Source organism: Macrosteles quadrilineatus, unplaced genomic scaffold (genome assembly GCF_028750875.1).
Source record: "Macrosteles quadrilineatus isolate MER2022 unplaced genomic scaffold, UCM_ALF_1.0 Scaffold_1__1_contigs__length_201487025, whole genome shotgun sequence".
NCBI classification, from domain to species: Eukaryota; Metazoa; Arthropoda; class Insecta; order Hemiptera; family Cicadellidae; genus Macrosteles; species Macrosteles quadrilineatus.
This window is the reverse complement of record NW_026542594.1, coordinates 27,689,268-27,707,545: the sequence shown is the minus strand read 5'-3', so window position 1 is coordinate 27,707,545 and position 18,278 is coordinate 27,689,268. Positions and strand designations below refer to the sequence as shown.

The 18,278-nt window shown below is 32.9% G+C and overlaps 1 protein-coding gene across 1 annotated transcript in view; it reads left to right on the top strand.

Annotated features, from left to right (window-relative positions):
• Positions 1-18,278, top strand: part of LOC129005682 (superoxide dismutase [Cu-Zn]-like) — a 53,245-nt gene that overhangs the window by 3,065 nt on the left and 31,902 nt on the right. Inside the window, exon 2 of the mRNA XM_054434649.1 lies at positions 14,244-14,268. The gene's annotated coding sequence lies outside the window, so the exon portion shown is untranslated. The remainder of the gene's footprint in view (positions 1-14,243; positions 14,269-18,278) is intronic.

Below are 18,278 nucleotides of genomic sequence, written 5' to 3'. Positions count from 1 at the left end.
TCATCAATGTGGGATTTTTAGGGAGAAGGAAAACCCCCGTCGCCCGTCACATAACCCCCCCCCCCCCCACTTCTCCCCCTTATGTCGGGACAGTTTACGAGTCCTGTGGGACTGATCAAATCTTCCTTTGGCGCCACATATTTCTCTCGTTAGATATTTTTAGGTCTCTGATTTAGAAATCATTACTATAAGTAGATAAGTTGTTTGTTGGTGTTTTGTAACTCGCAGTGGATCTGGGCACCCACTTCAAGTTCCTTTGTACCTTTTAGGTTAATTTAACCCTATTGATTCAATTTACACTATCGAATAAAGTTTAAGAGATCCATGTGCTATCGTTTAATAAAGGTATCCGTATAGAAAATTGATACTACATTTAAAAAAAGTCACAAGGATTGGTTTTCATACAATAAACCTTCTCAGTTTTTCAATGAGTGGAGAATGTATAAGAAATAACAATTTAAAATGTTTTGCATGCAACTTCCATTAAGCGACATTAACATAATTTCGTACTATTTGTCTTTCAATTTTAGTAATACGAGCTGTTAGCCCGTCCTACGTACGGGAATTCAGTAGTCAGTTAAAACCGTGTACAATTCAGATCAGCTAGTTTACACATATAAAGACAAAGTTTCTTGCAGTTTTAATGTGACAAATCATCTTGTAAACAAATGTTGTGTGACCAAATATGTTTTTATTCCATCATATGATATGCATTTTAAATCCGATAATTTTACAATAAAACAGCAATTCTGCAAATTTTACGATGTGAAAAGCGTTGAAGTGAGATTTGCAGTCGATTCGCACAGACGCACACTGATTATAAGTAGACTACAGTAGAGAGAGTAATAGTCAATTGAGAAGTGTATAGACCTAGTCAACGATACCACCTTCCATAGCATACCTGCCTCTTCCATAATTATTATCACCACAATACCAACTACTATACACAATTTCCAGTAGGTCTGAATAGAAACGACCCAAAATAAAACGATAATATCCAATAAAATTCACAGTACACATAATTTAACGTCACACCTATCCTTTATATCAATTTCATTGCCTTAATTAATTGCTAAATAAATAAGTGTAAACAAAGAAAAGTAAAAACAATAACAGTTTGTTTTGAAACAGCTGTTTGGTTCAAATAACATTCATTTGAAAAAAGAACTGGTCACATAGTAGCAGGAATATAAAAAGCAAACACGCTAGTAAAGCTAATGACGTAATTGTCAATGTTTATAATCCATACCGTTATCAGTTCTATCCTTGATAATTACCCACCCTCATTGAATAAATGTACATCGTAATTTCCCATATTAGTTAATTTAAACTACAATATATTCATAGTTGAAATAAAATTGACATTTTCACGTTTGGGGGCGCTGATATAGGCACCCCCAAACGTAACCACAACTGAACACGATTTTATAAAAGGATGGTTTGTCTAATTGCAGTATCCTAGGTCAATGTTGACGTTGTGTTCAATCTATGGCATCCATATTTTTATCTTTGTATAAAACCCGGCTGAGGTTGTGGTGGTCATTTAAAATCGTGATTCCTGATTATTCTTGATCCTCTTTTTGACATCAATATTTCCGGGCCTAATCCAAACAAAGTTAAAGGAGACAAACATAATTGTAAACAAAAAACTACCATGAAGAATTAAAACATGTAAACATTGTTATTTTTCTAATCTTTCCTTGAAAAGTGGAGCAGTAAAATAATTTGCATTTATCCTTTTTTATTAAGATTCGTGTACAGAGCCTCAATTTGTACTGTGGTTTAATTAATTTTGGTCTAAACTATTTTAAACTGTGGTCTAATTATCTCTACTAATCTTACTTATTTCCTATAATTAATGACAAAATAAGAGTAAATAAAATAACGTCATAGTTCCATAGTTTATATTTAACCAGCTGTTAACTTCTTTTAATCTATGCTGTTAGTTAAAACAAATTATATTGTTCTAAAACAAATCGAAGAATACAAAAGATAGCTTTAAAAAATCATTTTAACATCCTAGTATTTTACTTTGTATATTTAATTAATCTGTCATCCTCTTACAGAAGAATTGAACGTATCAATGATTAGCATTACACATAGTATAAATAAGTCAACCCTAAGAATGCTGAATTTGTGACACAATAGCTGAATGTTTACAGCTGTTATGTTAAGCAAATTATTTTATGCCAAAAGGTAGTTTAGAATCTTAGCGTCGGCTGCTAGACTTTTCAAAAATTAAAACTTAATTTAAAAAAAAAACTGGGACCCTAAACTAAAATTATGGCTTCGAAATTCCCTAGTTCTCAAAATTATCTTTCTTTCAACACAAAAATCATGAAAATCCGTCGAGTGGTTGATTCAGAATCGTGAAATAAAAAACACTGTTTCGTTTTAATATTATAGATTGCACAATTAGGACATCATGAACATTCCCTATTATACAGGGTGTCCCGGAACTCTCTACCAATATTTTAGGGCATTGCTCGTGGGTAAGAAACATACCTAAATATCATATTTAAATTGTCCGGAAGTCCTTAGTTACTCACACAGCCGCCATTTTGTTTTTTTAGTTATTAATTTTTTTCTAAAGAACGGTTAAACATATGAAATTGAAACTTTGCACAAACATTTATGACAACTGGACAAAGCTACAAAAAAATTATGACGATTTTTTAAATTCATAAAACAAAATGGCGGCCATTTAAAATTTTTATAAAATCAACGGTTTTTGAGCTATTTAAGGAACAAAATTTTAAATGGCCGCCATTTTGTTTTATGAATATGAAAAATCGTCATAATTTTTTTGTTGCTTTGTCGAGTTGTCATAAATGTTTGTGCAAAGTTTCCATTTTGTATGTTTAACCATTCTTAAGAAAAAAATTAATAACTGAAAAAAACAAAATGGCGGCTGTGTGAGTAACTAAGGACTTCCGGACAATTTAAATATGATATTTAGGTATGTTTCTTACCCAGGAGCAATGCCCTAAAATATTGGTAGAGAGTTCCGGGACACCCTGTATAAACTAAAATGGTATTTACGTTAGTAACATCAATCAACGTTGCACTCTCTTCGCATTTTTTGGGGGTTTGTGTTGACTATTAGTATCGATATGTTGGGTTGGATTGATTGACTAAATTTATCTGAAGGGAGAATTTGAGATGGATTTGATGCATAGACACTAATGAGAGTTTCATAGCTGTTCTGTTTAACCTAGCTTACACTGAGAGTGGTTATGTAATATGAATCCTTCTTTGGCTGCAGTTTTGCTCGGTCAAGTGAGGTCTGGGAGGGAGCGACGGTCATGATGAGTTTGGGTACTTTACCGTTTACCGCCCATAAAAGTAACGTCTCGCCGACAGCGATGTTGTGGCTTCGCTGCCCGCTATGACACAGGCAGGGGGGTTTAACAAGAAATGCCCCTATCAAATCTTGATTACTACAAGAATAAGGGGGTAGGCTAAATGTTGAAGCCTATATACCTTAACACATTTATTATCCAAATTAATAATAGAACACAATAAATCTTAACGGGTTTTACTTTAATAATTTATTTCCTAGTAGAAACGCCCTTTTATTTATAGTTTTTTGTAAACGTATTTTTTCTCCAAACCCTGTAACATGTACATGGGTAAAAGAGAGGTGCGTTAACCCCTCTACCCAGAAGAGAGGTGTTGGTGAAGTTCAAAGACCACCGATACGGAGGGGAAGTTGTACAATGGGTTCGAACGTCTTTGTTTAAGCTAATCACAAAAGCTCATTAAACACACATGAGGTTCCCATGAGTCGTGAGCGGGTTTGTGAGTGTTCAGAGAGGTGAGAACCCTAAAACTTATGGAAAAGTTTGTCTTTTAATAGTTGCATACATAATGAGCATTAGTAATCCCTTCAATAAATACAAATACCAATTAAGGTGCAAATGTTAATATCACGATTTTATGTCCATCGAACAAAAAACATTATAACATTTAGAGTTATAAGAAAATCCTACTACCTTATTTGAAAATTGCCAGAACGATAATTGATTACCAATTAAATAATAAATTCCTTTGATTATCACAAGTTCATTCATAATGGTTTATATTAGCAGCTAATGCCTGGCAAAACATGAAAATGTTTTAAATCGTTAAAATTAATTGCAGACTTGTAAAGGTAAACTCGGGCGTAGGTAATCTAATATTTCGTCGTTGGTTCTCTTCCGAAATAGATTGTAACTCGATAGATTCCTGCAATATGTCAAACAATCGCTGCTTCATTTATTGTCACGACAAATGTTAATGCATTTGTTAGATTTATACTCAACTCCAAATTACTATATTAATTTTTTCCAAAAGTATTTGATAGTTCGTAAACTATTCATAAAGTATGCACATGTATCTAATTCGTCTCCAGGAAACGTATAGCAGTAGGCAACGAAGTTAGCCCTTATATAAAAGATGCGCCTCTGATAATTCCACTTGATATTCGAGGCCTCACTACTGGTGGTTATCTTCCTTCTTGCTAAAAATTACCTTTTTTCTTTTAAGTTTTAATATTGTTTTATGATTGATGGAAATACCTTATTTTTTCATCAAGTAATACTATGACGCAGTTCCTTTCAGATTTGAGGAATTTGCTTAAATAGAAGGTCGTTTCTTTACATAGTGAAATTTACTACATATTTGCCTGATTCATAATAATATTTATTATCGATCGTACACAATTATGTACTACTATTTATACAATCGATTGTGCTATATTGTTATGGTTTGGAATGTAAAATACATCAAAACCAATCGTTTTTATACGTAATGACTTTTATTAATCAATATTTTAGTAATCAATATTTACTCTTGATTGCTCCCTAAGAGTTAGATTTGATAATTCTGTTCAGTAACTGAAGATATTTAATTCGCAGTTTAACTTTGAATGTTTTGTGTCTGAAAACTATCGTATGTGGTGCCCTTTTCGAAAAGTTACGTTTTACAATGATAAATAAAGAAATATATAGAATCCCCACCCAATGTTATTCCTACAGGTGCATCGGTCTAAATCACGTTTACCCACTTATAGATTAGCTAAAGGTCTGAAATTTTGCTCGATTGTAGATCTTGTGCCCTGTCCCCCGTGGCTCATTTACCCCCAACCAAAAAAGGGGGCCAGCCCCCAGCGAGCCAACGGCGAGTATACATCTATACAACACATCTATGTTACATCTAATATAACATATGTTACTATGATCACTATCACCTGCCTGCCATCTGAGGATGTTTTATGAATTGTTATGATCTGTTTTTATTACTGGTTTACATTTTATGAGTTCTTTATTAACTGTGTTAATTAAACTGTCACTTGTATTGTTTATCTTTCTTATTGAGTAAAATCTAATTAATATTATCAATATTTTTTGATAATAACAGTAAATATAATGCTAATGCAATTTTATTTTAATACTTAATACTTTTAGTATTACTTATGTTATTATTTTCTAAATACTTTATGTTTGTAGTACATCCAAAACTCCATTTTTAATTAATTTTTGAATTGCATTATGTTCTTCATAATCTTAATAATGCTATGTTCGAAAGCAAATACAATAGTATGTACTAGAGTAAAAAACCCTAATAATAATTTTCTCAGAAGATTGTTTTAAAGAGGAGAGGCAAACAAACTTTTTCACTTAACACAGAAGGTGATTGGGTAAGAGGCACTTATCAACCCTCGGGGAATTGTTTGTTTTTCGTGGCGTTATCTCGCTCCTCATCGCGCATTGTTTGGTTTTCGTGTCTTTAAAAGGAAGTATTTTTATCAGCTAAAGACAATTGATTGATTTTTTTACATTTCTGTTATCATAAACGTGTGTTATTAGGTATAAGCAAGCAATGTTTTGGATGGTTTTCCAATAATAGATAAATTGATAATTGTGGATAGGTTCTTATGCAAGGTACTGGAAATGGCCTTATGGGGTCCCAGGTCGGACATAGACTTAAATGTCCATCCATCTTGGATGGATTCCGAGATTTGTTCTTACTAAAGTGGTTTAAAGCAAAAGTCCGGAAACCTAGAGCCACAGATTCATGATTACAATTTACACACATTGGTCTATATTTAGATTATTTAAATTTCATAACTAAGATGTAGGTATTAACCTTTTATTGAGGGCCAGCATGGTCCGGGGCAAAGTCAAAGGATTTGAATGCACAACAAAATCACATTTGTTTGTTATTATTAACTGTTATTTAGCATTCATTTACTAAACAGACGTTAAAAATCGTATTTTAAGCTTTAAGTACAAATATGCTTTCTTTGAACATGGTACGCTTGTACGTGCTTCATAGTGTACATAGGCATAACTTTATGACAGAAAAACGTTAGGAAACTGGTTCATTTTCATAGATTCAAATACCTTTTACGTTCCAAAAATATATGACGAAATGTAGACATAAAGATTTTAACAACTATGCTGATTTTAGTTTTAAGTCGAAGGTTTTACTTTAGGTATATACCGGGTGGCACAAAGGAACCGGACGTTTTTTACAGCTGTTCCATTGTTGTCGCACGTGGCAGGAAGATTGAGGTAATGTTATTACCTTCAATGAGGCTTGCCATCTTTGTTGGAATGGCTCAGTGGACCGTAGACTATCACGTTTTTGCATACGATACTTTGTCCAAAATAGTGAATCCGTTGTCAAAACCCGGCAGGAATTTCGTCGATATTTTAAAATTAAACGCAATGGAACGGTGTCAAGCCAAAATACGCTATTAAGCAGGCCTTCAGGGTTCCGAACAACTGGGAATATAACAAGAAAGAAACCACTAGGCCTTGTTAGAACTTCGAGAGCACCCGAAAAAATCACCAGATTGAGAGCAGCATTGATAAGGAGTCCAATCAGGTGTGCGCGAAAACATGCTCAAGAGCTGAACATGAACCGCGAATCAGTAAGAAGCATTCTTCGGAAAGATCTTAAGTTTCATCCTTATAAAATACAGGTAGTGCAGGAACTAAAGTGACTGACTATAATAAACGAGTAAACTATGCATCGCGAATTCAAAGATTGCTTAAAAACGAGCCGAACATGATATTGTTAATCAGTGACGAAGCCCACTTCCACCTTACTGGCTCGGCCCACATAAAAGAATTATTCATGAAAATATATTAAGAATATATTTCAATATATAAAAATTTCTCAAAATATAGTTAATATATATAGTTGTACAAATATATAATTCCATTCTATATTCCTAATATAGTATAAATATATAAAGAAAATAGTTGGCATTATGTATAAAGTTTATACTTTGGAACATATATTAGAATGTATTTTAAATATAAATCGAATATAAGTTTATTATAAATTAATCATATTTCTCATAATATTTATTAAAATATATTTAAAGTGCATATTTTATGTTATATTTATAATATATCTTTGTAAATATATTTCATATACTATTTAAATATATTTTAAATATAGTTTAAGATTATTTTTACACTTATATTTTAAATGTATTTGTTCAATATATTAAAAATATATTTTAACATTTACATTTCTAATACAAAATAGATTTATATTATAAATATATTCCACATATATATGCGGCCATATTGATTTAATTATGTTCAGTTGAGCAGTGTTGTGCCGGCGAAAGGTGGGTGTAGGACTGCGTCCGTAGGTTATATGTTGTGGACTTAACAGATATATGCGTATCTACAGGATTTTTGCTGAAGAAATAAGAAAGAGTATGCATGAAAGTGTCTTGTGTTTAAATGTGTGTGTGATTATTAGGCCAGGCAACAAAAATTAGTGCTAATTTGGACCTAACCTCAAAAAATGAGTGTTGGTCATTCAGGTTACGGCCTAGTTTCACGATTCTAGTTTAAGGCAATATGCCTAATATGCGTATCTGTAGAATGTTTGCTGAAGAAACAAAAAAGAGTATAAGTGAAATTGTCTAGTGTTTAAATATGTGTAATTATTAGGCTAGGCAATAAAAATGAGTGCTAATTTGGACCTAACCTCAAAACATGAGTGTTAGTAATTTGGATACGGCCTAGTTGCACGATTTTATGGTAAGTGGATCAATTGTTTATAAATTAGAATATATACGGTACATTTACCAATAAAAATGTACGATATTCAATCTATTTTTACAAACAACATTCTAGCCTATTTTGTAAATATGTGCGCGAGTCTGAATTTTTACTACTATAGTAGTGATATCAGGCCGGCCTACATCCCGAATGAAGCAAATCTGTGTAATTAGTAAACCTAAAATACTACGATAATATATTTGGATAAAGCTTCTCTCAATTAAAAGCATAACATTTGTCCATAAAAGAGCTGACTAAGTAGTCCTAAATTATAGGCCTGGTTTTGTTTAGCACGCCGAATGTTAAGCGTCGTAAAAACGACTCATAACACACCACCGTGGTGTTATGCGTCACTTTTGCGACTCACAAACACTGTTTAAACAGCTTTATATATTATTTATATATTTGAAATACATTATATTAAATATAATTTTAATATACTAGCTCTTTTCCATATTTAAAATATATTATAAGAACACATTTGAAATATATAACTTATATATAAATACAACAAATGAAATATAACTAAATATATTGCTCGGTCCCATAATTTGCATATTTAAAATATATTGACAATATATATTAGCAAATATATAGCTTTATATTTCAAATATATTTTTTTTATATATTTTCTATGTGGGGGTAAACAAACAAAACTTCCATTACTGATCTAGTCAGAATCCCCGTAACATTCATAAAAAAACCTTTACACTCTCCCAAGGTTACAGTTTGGTGTGTGGTATCTCATCCCTGTGTTATTGGGTCGTATTTTGTTTAGGGAAATGATGTAACAGTGACAGTAAACTCTCAACGCAATTTTCACATGTTGAACACATTTCTCCGTCTAGAACTTTGCAGACGTCAAATAAACCGAATAAAGGTTTATTTTTTAACAGCACGGTGCTACAGCCCAGAGCCCACACTGCAGACCTATCAATGAGAGTATTTGAGGCAAATGTTTCCTAACAAGGCGATTTCTCGCTTTGGTGACATACCGTGGCCGCCAAGGTCACCTGACTTGTCCAGCTGTGATTACTCCCTTTGGGGGTTTCTTAAGGAGCGTGTTTATGCTCACAAACCACGCACTCTAGAGGATTTGATGTTGGCAATCACATGTGAGATCAATGGCATTGAACAAGACCTCCTGACCTGAGTTTTAGATGATTTTCAGACCAGAATGAATATTTCTAAAGAAGTACATGGCCGTCATATATGCGTGACGTCATTTAAAAAAATGACTGTTTGGTAACAAATGGCAAATGTTTACCTAATAGTAAAACCATTTTATTCCTTTTAACTACCGTGTACTACTTATTTAAAAAAGGTCAGGTTCCTATGTGTCACCCTGTATATATATTTTATTATATATGTTTTATATATTCTTAAGATATTCCTCTACTTAAACTTTAGGGTGCAAGTTGTGTAAAAACTGAAAATAATATAATACAAAAGAAGAAAAGATATGCTATGACAAAGATATTATCGTGATGTAAATTCTTCTTGAAGTGTTACGATACGTTTTTAAGAACGGTATAGTTTTTGTAAATAATATATTATGTAACATGCTTCGCAGCCAAGTAAAAGCGTTTGGAAATAAGAATGTAAAATGTTTTTGCTCTCAGAACATAATATTGAGAGCTAATGGCCAAAGTTGCGAATTTTAAAAACACTCTTTACATAATGTAAATTGTTGCTGAATATTGAAGTAAGTCACCAAAGACATCCAAACTGTATAATAAGCACGAACTTTAACTCGAACTTTAAAAGAGTTGTTTGCATTTACTGACAGACCTTTATACTGAAAGTGTTCTTTCGGGGTTGAAAACTTTATAAAACTTGGATTATTTAAAAATACAGTTTTTAATATATTTTAACCAGAGTTAAATTGTATTAATTATAAATTTAAATACTTTTATTTTGGTTGATTAACATAATATAATGCAAATTGATAAAACGACGTTAATAATTGAATAATACCTGCGTCGCCGCTTACAGTTGTATAGTTACAGCGTGTACAAGCAGTCACCACGCTGACTGCAATAACATGTTATCTTAGGAAAGTTAATTTTTAAAACTGCGCAGGTCAATTGAAAAAATCAATAACATTTTATGTATTTGTCCCAATGGTTCATTTTAATTATTTTGGGAGTTTATAAAGTAAACATAATAGTTTTCAAAATTAGCAATGGTAATGAATTAACAAATTATTTTCAGTAATCACAACATAGTAAACTTTCAGATCCTTAAAGAATTAGGAAAAAGGGATAGCTATGTTCCTGCCTAGCCACAACTGCATAACTGTATTCATGTGCATATTTTGTTTACGTAATTGTGTCACTATCACAAATGCATAGGAGAGATGTGCATACAAACAAGATGCACACTAACGAGGTATAAACTACATGCAAACTGTATTTAGGTTATATTTAAATAAAGCCAAAAATATAAGTACCTGTTGCCTTACAACTGTCTGGCTGTTCTTAACAACATGGTTTTTATTGGATCATAGAGAATTGTAATGCAAAATGTTTTTCTCCTTCTTCACTAACACACCCTCCGTGCTATATTCAATCATCCGTGTATGATAGTTCACAATAAGCAACACAAGTTTCAACGTCGATATTGGAAATTAGATGAGTGTACTTTTCATTATTTTGCCTTGACAATCATCCATGTAAGCGGGGCACAAAAGCATGTTTGCGCCTTCTCAGGGAATCTTCAATTATTAAGTATTACATTTAAGGTTAAAATGAGTATTTCTGTCTTTAAAATAAATAAACTACAATTAAACGTAACGTACATTCGTGCGTTAACAGTTCTGACATTTAAAGTAATTTACTTAAAGTTAACAAATCAATTATTTTTCTACTCATTATGAGAAGTAGAGACTCAAAGTCCGTTATTTTATTTTTTCAATTAAATATTTAGGTTGTTCATTATGGTTAAATCATCTATTTGGGCAATAATTAATCGGTCCCTTAGCCCTGGCTTCAATAACACCATTCCCCTCTCCAACCAATAGTTTTCATAATTGTAATACTAATGGTTGAGTTATTGTATAATTTGGCCATTGACTGAGTTCATTTTTAAACCTTTAAAGATTATTTGAAGAAATTTCTCTAGTTCAATTCAACTTACAAGTAACGTAATGTTGATTACTGATTATTGAAGTTAAAGTTTATTCAAACAAATCGTGTGAAATATACTTTTTGCCATATTTAGCTGTACGTTAATCACCCTTTCATCGTACCTTTTACCTTCTGTCGTGAACTTTTACCAGAGAAGACTGGATTGTTCATGTCAATAAAAAATTAAAACATCACTTCATACATACAATTGAATATGAAAACATTTAACTATCATTAATATTTACAGAGTACAAATGGCGAGCAGGGAGGAGAGTGAATCGGCAAAAAACTCGTCAATTGAGTAAAAAGCCATGTTCTTTAGCCACCGCACCAAGACACGTTCAAAGCGGTTTTTCTCAAGCAGTCTAATAATCGTACGTTCATCAAATACCCTCCTAAAATACAAAAAAAAACTGTATTAGTGTAAACATTATCTAATTATGAGATAAAACTAAATCCTTTAAGGCCCGGTTTCCCCAACTCATTTAAACTTAGTTTTAAGTTAAACGGCGATTTAAACTTAGTTTAACTTTAATTTGTGTTTCCCCAAATTTAAACTAGGTATTAATCTAAGTTCAAACTAAACCACCTCTCGACTTGGTTTAACTACTGGGGATAAAATAAACTGAGTTCAAATTAGTAAGTTACAACAGTAACATAACCTTAAATCAAAATAAAAAGTAGGTGTTAAATCAATAATAATTGAAGCAACTACAAAATTCATTTGGACGAAAATAGGCTTGGTTTAGGGTTAGCTTAGAGAGGGCCTACTAAAATAAGGGACAGAATTGACCATTTCAATAAATGGAATGAATCTGAATTTGACAACAACTTATAATAACTTGATAACATAACCTTAAACAGTGATGTTATTTTAGCTGCATTCGCTTCGCACATTGATGTATGCTCTACTGAGTTAGTTGTAGCGTAGCGTTGTGGTGGTTGTAGGAAACACTAGCCCAAAGCCCACGGAAGATTCTTTACAAATACACATTCAGGATTGCCAACCGCTCGAATTGCCGTTTATCTTAAACGAAGCCAGTAAAATGTTGGAGAAACCGAACACACATTTTAAACGGAGTTTAAAAATAAACTAGTTTATTATAAACTAGTTTATTATAAACTAGTTTATTATAAACGTAGTTTACACCATTTTGGGGAAACAGGGCCTAAATTTCCTGATCATACTCATTTCCGGTCTGTCCTTTAAAGAGTCTTCAACTTATTGTACCAACATGCTTGGTGATTACTATTGTAACGTAATACTGTTTTATATCATACGTTAAACTTTTTTAAAACTTGACTTAATTTACTTGAAGTTAAAGAAATTAATAATCCACTCAAAATGAGGTGTGGAGAATGAACGTCCATAGTTCGAGTATTGCAATTAAATATGTGGATAGTTAATTTTGGTGAACAATAAACCATAGATAAAACATACTCCCTTGTGTTGCTTAGTCTATTTTTAAACTAATTTTCCTGTTATGGGGTTGGTTTTGTGGGGAGAAGTACATTTCATTAATGTGGGACCAACAGTTTGACTGAAATCAAAAGTGGACACCTAACTTGATTAACCCTGTATACATCAAAACGTATTCCCTATATGGGACATTCGCTATAGTTATTTGTGTAACTAGTGGTGAAAGTGGCACTTTGCTGCACACGAGAGCAATGTTTACGCACGAGCCGCAGGCGAGTGCGGAATGATCTCGAGTGCAGCAAAGGCCTTTTTCACTCGTGTTACACATTATATTTTTCCTACAGTCACTATAAAGCATATAAATAATTAGTCTTTCAAACACTATACGACACGTTTTTAGGTTCAGCTGGCAACACAAATGGTGCCTTAGAGAAAGTAGTACCCGCGGTCCGTATCACTCCGCTATTTTTCCTCGGCAAGAAATGTGCTCCGCGTTTTGAGAATATAGTTCCGTATGTTTTTGTAATTTGAAGTGGTTTCCGCACCTAAAAAAATGCTTTAAAAGTATTTTCTTGTTTATTAAGATCGTAGGAATGTTTTAAAAACATTTAAAAGAAAAAGTCCAGAAAGTTCAGAAATACCGAAACTATAAACACGAAATGACAGGTTAAATCGTAGTTATAATAGTCAATCAGCTGCTCATAGTATTATTATCTTTAAGTGATACCAACCTATTTCCAAGCGTACACGGATTACGAGCATAATAGAACCACGCTGTTTTGTGTTGTTTCGTTGGAATCCTGATGTGCGGCAAAGTATAAACCGTACGGCAAAGTATAAACCGTACGGCAAAGTATAAACCGTACGGCAAAGTATAAATATGCAACAATTAGCAGCTTTCTGTACTATAAACAGTACAAGGAAGCCAACTTTGTCGGGTGACTGTAGGAAAAAGATTTTTTGATTCACTTACTATCTCCAAATCTGTAGATATTGTTTACGAATGTTACGGTGAGCTGCCGATTTCGTAATGCAGAGATATTAACAACAAAATTGCAGCTTATTTATAATTTACTGCCACTAATGAGAAACTTTACCAAACGTATATGTAAGACCACAACTTAAATACTAAACAATTAGTGTTTGAACTGCATGTTGCGAGGATAATTTATATGTTTTATTTATGAGGTTTGGTAAACTCGTCCTACATAAATTATTTATTTAAAAAGAATGGAGTAATTGTGTGAAAACGTTCGCTTGTTTGCCCCGTTGATTGATAGCAGAGATAACGAGATGTCCGTGGCTAGAACGGTGATAGCCACAAGACGGATGGTCGAGTAGAAAAAAGACTCTTAGAAAATACAGAGCTAAAGTATACGCTGAGGAAAATAGCGTTGAACACACATTCAACAACCGAAACATCCTTAAAGCTATCAATAATGTTACGACTTGTCAGGTCGAATAATGTGTCGACTTTACAGTACTTTTATAGGGTTATATGAAGGCGATTACAGCAGTTTCGGTGTAGCCATAGACAAACGCTAAAATTTTTTTATAACGATTTATATGATAAGTTTATAAACTGTTTAATAAACATTCTAATCACTGTTTTTATCGTTTCAGGTCTTCCCAAGTTCTTCTTTAACAGGTAGGCACAAATAACGTCAATAAATCAGGAAATAATAAATGCTCTTGTATATCTAAAACTAATTATCTCTGTTATGTTTTAACTTAATGTGTTGTATTAGGAATACAGTTTATTGCCAAGTAGGTTAACTTAGATTAATTTAAAGGGTCTAAGTAAAAGGCTTAAGCATCCTAAGTTCGTAAAGTTAACTTAGCTATTAAGTATGGGTGACATTTCAGAAAAAAATATTACAAGTATTAAAGTATTACTTTTTTATTATTTAATAACAAATATCACTGTTAATAAGCAAACAATCTTATTATTAACTTATTATTTTGTTAGTTACTTTCACGTTATAAACGTAGTACTATTCCATTGGTACAGGTAACATAGTCGTGTGTTTAACTGGGCATCTATATTACCATAGAATGAACATTACTAACTGAACATTGTAACATCGAACAGATTTACAGCTGCTGGATATGGTGTATATTACGACAGTATTGTGGTTTATTACCCAATAGTGTAGGGGCATTTTTAAAGGAAGGTTTGTGGGATTTTGAATTAAGCTATTGTAAGATTGGTGGTGATTGGTAGTTAATTACATGTAGAATCGTGTGCTACCAGGTGTTTTTTTCTGAAAGTGTGGCATAGCTGGTGATTTCGGCCGCCATCTGGGATCCTCCATATTGGATATTAATATTTTTTTTTTATGTAATGTTGTGACACATAATTATAAACTAGATTTCTAGGCTTATTTCAATGCCCAAACCGTTTTAAAATATCTTTTTCCGTTTGGAAGATATATTCAAATGACAACTCCCCCCATACATTTCTTAAGGACGTTTCGTGATTTGACAAGTTTTTTAAGATCATTTTTCTTATATCTCCAGTTCTTATTAACGATAGCAATTCGTTCTAGCCTTAAAATATTTTGTGATTTAAGGGCTTTCATTTGAGCTATTGATAATTAAAATCGGACGAGTTAAAGTCGTGCTACGAACTCCAACACAATATTAAATTTTACTTTTACAAATCGGTTGTTATTAAAAGTTTTATATCTCGGGTTTTAATACGTCAATAAGTTATTTCTGGTCTCAAATTACTCAGTAAATGTTTGGTTTACAATTGAATGAAGTAATTGTATAATACAATTGCTTCATTAAAAATACCACGAAATTACATATGCCCCACAACTACAAGAAACTGTGCAGACCAATGTAAAATTTATAATATATCTTTTTTTTATTTTCATGATAAACATATTTTTTTATTTAGCGCGTAGCCTATCTAAAATGTTGTGGTACACTCCTACTTTTTACATTGTCCGTGAAACAAAAAACATACATAAAAAGCTAGTAGGCCTAAAAATGATGACCATATCAATAATTTTGTATAACACGATTCAAACCACAAAAAATAGTACCACGGTTTTTGTATTTTGGTTGGAGCTAAGTTGAGATGGTAGCATAGCTAAATATATTTGTCATCTTAATAGAAATTGGTCATGTTTACTGTCAATATTGTATCGCAAACTGCATTATGTTAGAAGTTTTATTTATGTAACTTTTCTGGGATTTGATTTTATCCATCCAGCTTTGAACTGAATTAGGTAGCTAGCACAGGTGTTACATAGCCATGAAGCGATACAGACTAAAACAGACCTAATGCTTAAATTGATTTAAATTTCAACTATTGTAGTAGATAGTTTCCAATTGGTCGGTATTGAGTTAAAACCTTGTATACAAATCCAACCGATGGCTATGAATGTTGTTTTATCGAATGTGCAGTAGTAACAAGTGTTTCTGATGGGTCTGAACAGTTTTGAATACCAGCTGCCGGCGTGGCAGGTAAAGCACGTCACGCTGAATTCAGCCTTGCTGCTGTTTACTTTACCTTCCCTGTCAGGAATTATCTCCCTTTCATCAGACTTTGGGTTTTATTAAAGCACTTCAGAATAAATTGCCTTTTGTTTATGTACTATTACGAAGTACACAGCTTGATCGTTGGACTATTAATTAACACATTAAAACAATCAAAATATATCAGAGAAAAGTATATTTAGTATTTAATTTGTTTGGATATGAATAGTTATTAATTCATTAAAATGCAAAGGAGACCCATAGGGTAAATTTTTTTTTAAAATCAATTTTTTAAATTTAAATTTTATTTGATAGCTGGATTCTTTCTGAACATTTTGATATATGATACCTTATATTTTGAGACGGTAAAAGTGGAAAAATAAATTATTTCTTAAATTAATGCACTGAGAAACATTTTTATAAATGGAATGTGTTGGCCTGCTGACTTGTTATAGTATACATTGTAGTTTTTCAATGGACTTTTATTCTATGTGATTGGCAGCACTGTAAGGTTCATTGCCTAATCACGTTGTCTTAAATTATTTAACATTGTATGTTGGTGTCATTAAACCTCACAATCAACCTTTCTGCAGACACAAAAAAACTGAACACAAAAAATTATTAGACAGAGAAAAATATGTTAGACTAATTACGTCAAAATAATCATTTGTGATTTGTGATATGACCAAATGGTGTAAAAAAAAAAAACTGTGCCTTCACATAAGGACTCAAATAATCCGTTGTCTGGGTACCTGTGTGGCTATATTGCTAGCAATAAGCAATCATATCTAAAGTATGAATAATAAAACCCCTGCCGCAGTAAACCTGCTGACAGAGAAAATTTAAATTTGCCTGATTCCATTTTTATTTTAATATTTCCTTAAACTATTTAAATTCATTCGCTTTAAAATAACATTAGGTTTAACGAGTACTTAGGTTTACTGCAACGGCGAACCTAAAATCATTATTTTTAGTGAAGTGTGAATAACTAGGTGTGCAATGAATAAATTAGAAAATTTGATTGATCAAGAATAAAATATATATTGTTTAGGGGGGGGATAAACAAGTAAACTTAGGTACACAATTTACTAATTCCAATAGGAATTTCATAAGAAATTTCAAATTTCAATAAAATATCCCATAACCATCAAGCGTACAGCAACGCCTTTAAAATGGCACACAGCTGGGCACAATAGAGCTTAGGCGTCAGAGTAAATGTACGACAAAATACACTTGAGTATTGTGAGCGTTGTAAATGTCGACGTACTGGACAACATTAGCTACAGTGGCACACAGATGAGCACAATAGAGCTTAGGCGTCAGAGTAAATGTACGACAAAATACACTTGAGTATTGTGAGCGTTGTAAATGTCGACGTATTGGACAATATTAGCTACAGTGGCACACAGCTGAGCACAATAGAGCTTAGGCGTCAGAGGAAATGTACGACAAAATACACTTGAGTATTGTGAGCGTTGTAAATGTCGACGTATTGGACAATATTAGCTACAGCGGCACACATCTGAGCACAATAGAGCTTAGGCGTCAGAGTAAATGTACGACAAAATACACTTGAGTATTGTGAGCGTTGTAAATGTCGACGTATTGGACAATATTAGCTACAGTGGCACACAGATGAGCACAATAGAGCTTAGGCGTCAGAGTAAATGTACGACAAAATACACTTGAGTATTGTGAGCGTTGTAAATGTCGACGTATTGGACAACATTAGCTACAGCGGCACACAGATGAGCACAATAGAGCTTAGGCGTCAGAGTAAATGTACGACAAAATACACTTGAGTATTGTGAGCGTTGTAAATGTCGACGTATTGGACAACATTAGCTACAGTGGCACACAGCTGAGCACAATAGAGCTTAGGCGTCAGAGGAAATGTACGACAAAATACACCCGAGTATTGTGAGCGTTGTAAATGTCGACGTATTGGACAACATTAGCTACAGCGGAACAGCTGAGCACAATAGAGCTTAGGCGTCAGAGTAAATGTACGACAAAACACACCCGAGTATTGTGTGCGTTGTAAATGTCGACGTATTGGACAACATTAGCTACAGCGGCACACATCTGAGCACAATAGAGCTTAGGCGTCAGAGTAAATGTACGACAAAACACACCCGAGTATTGTGTGCGTTGTAAATGTCGACGTAT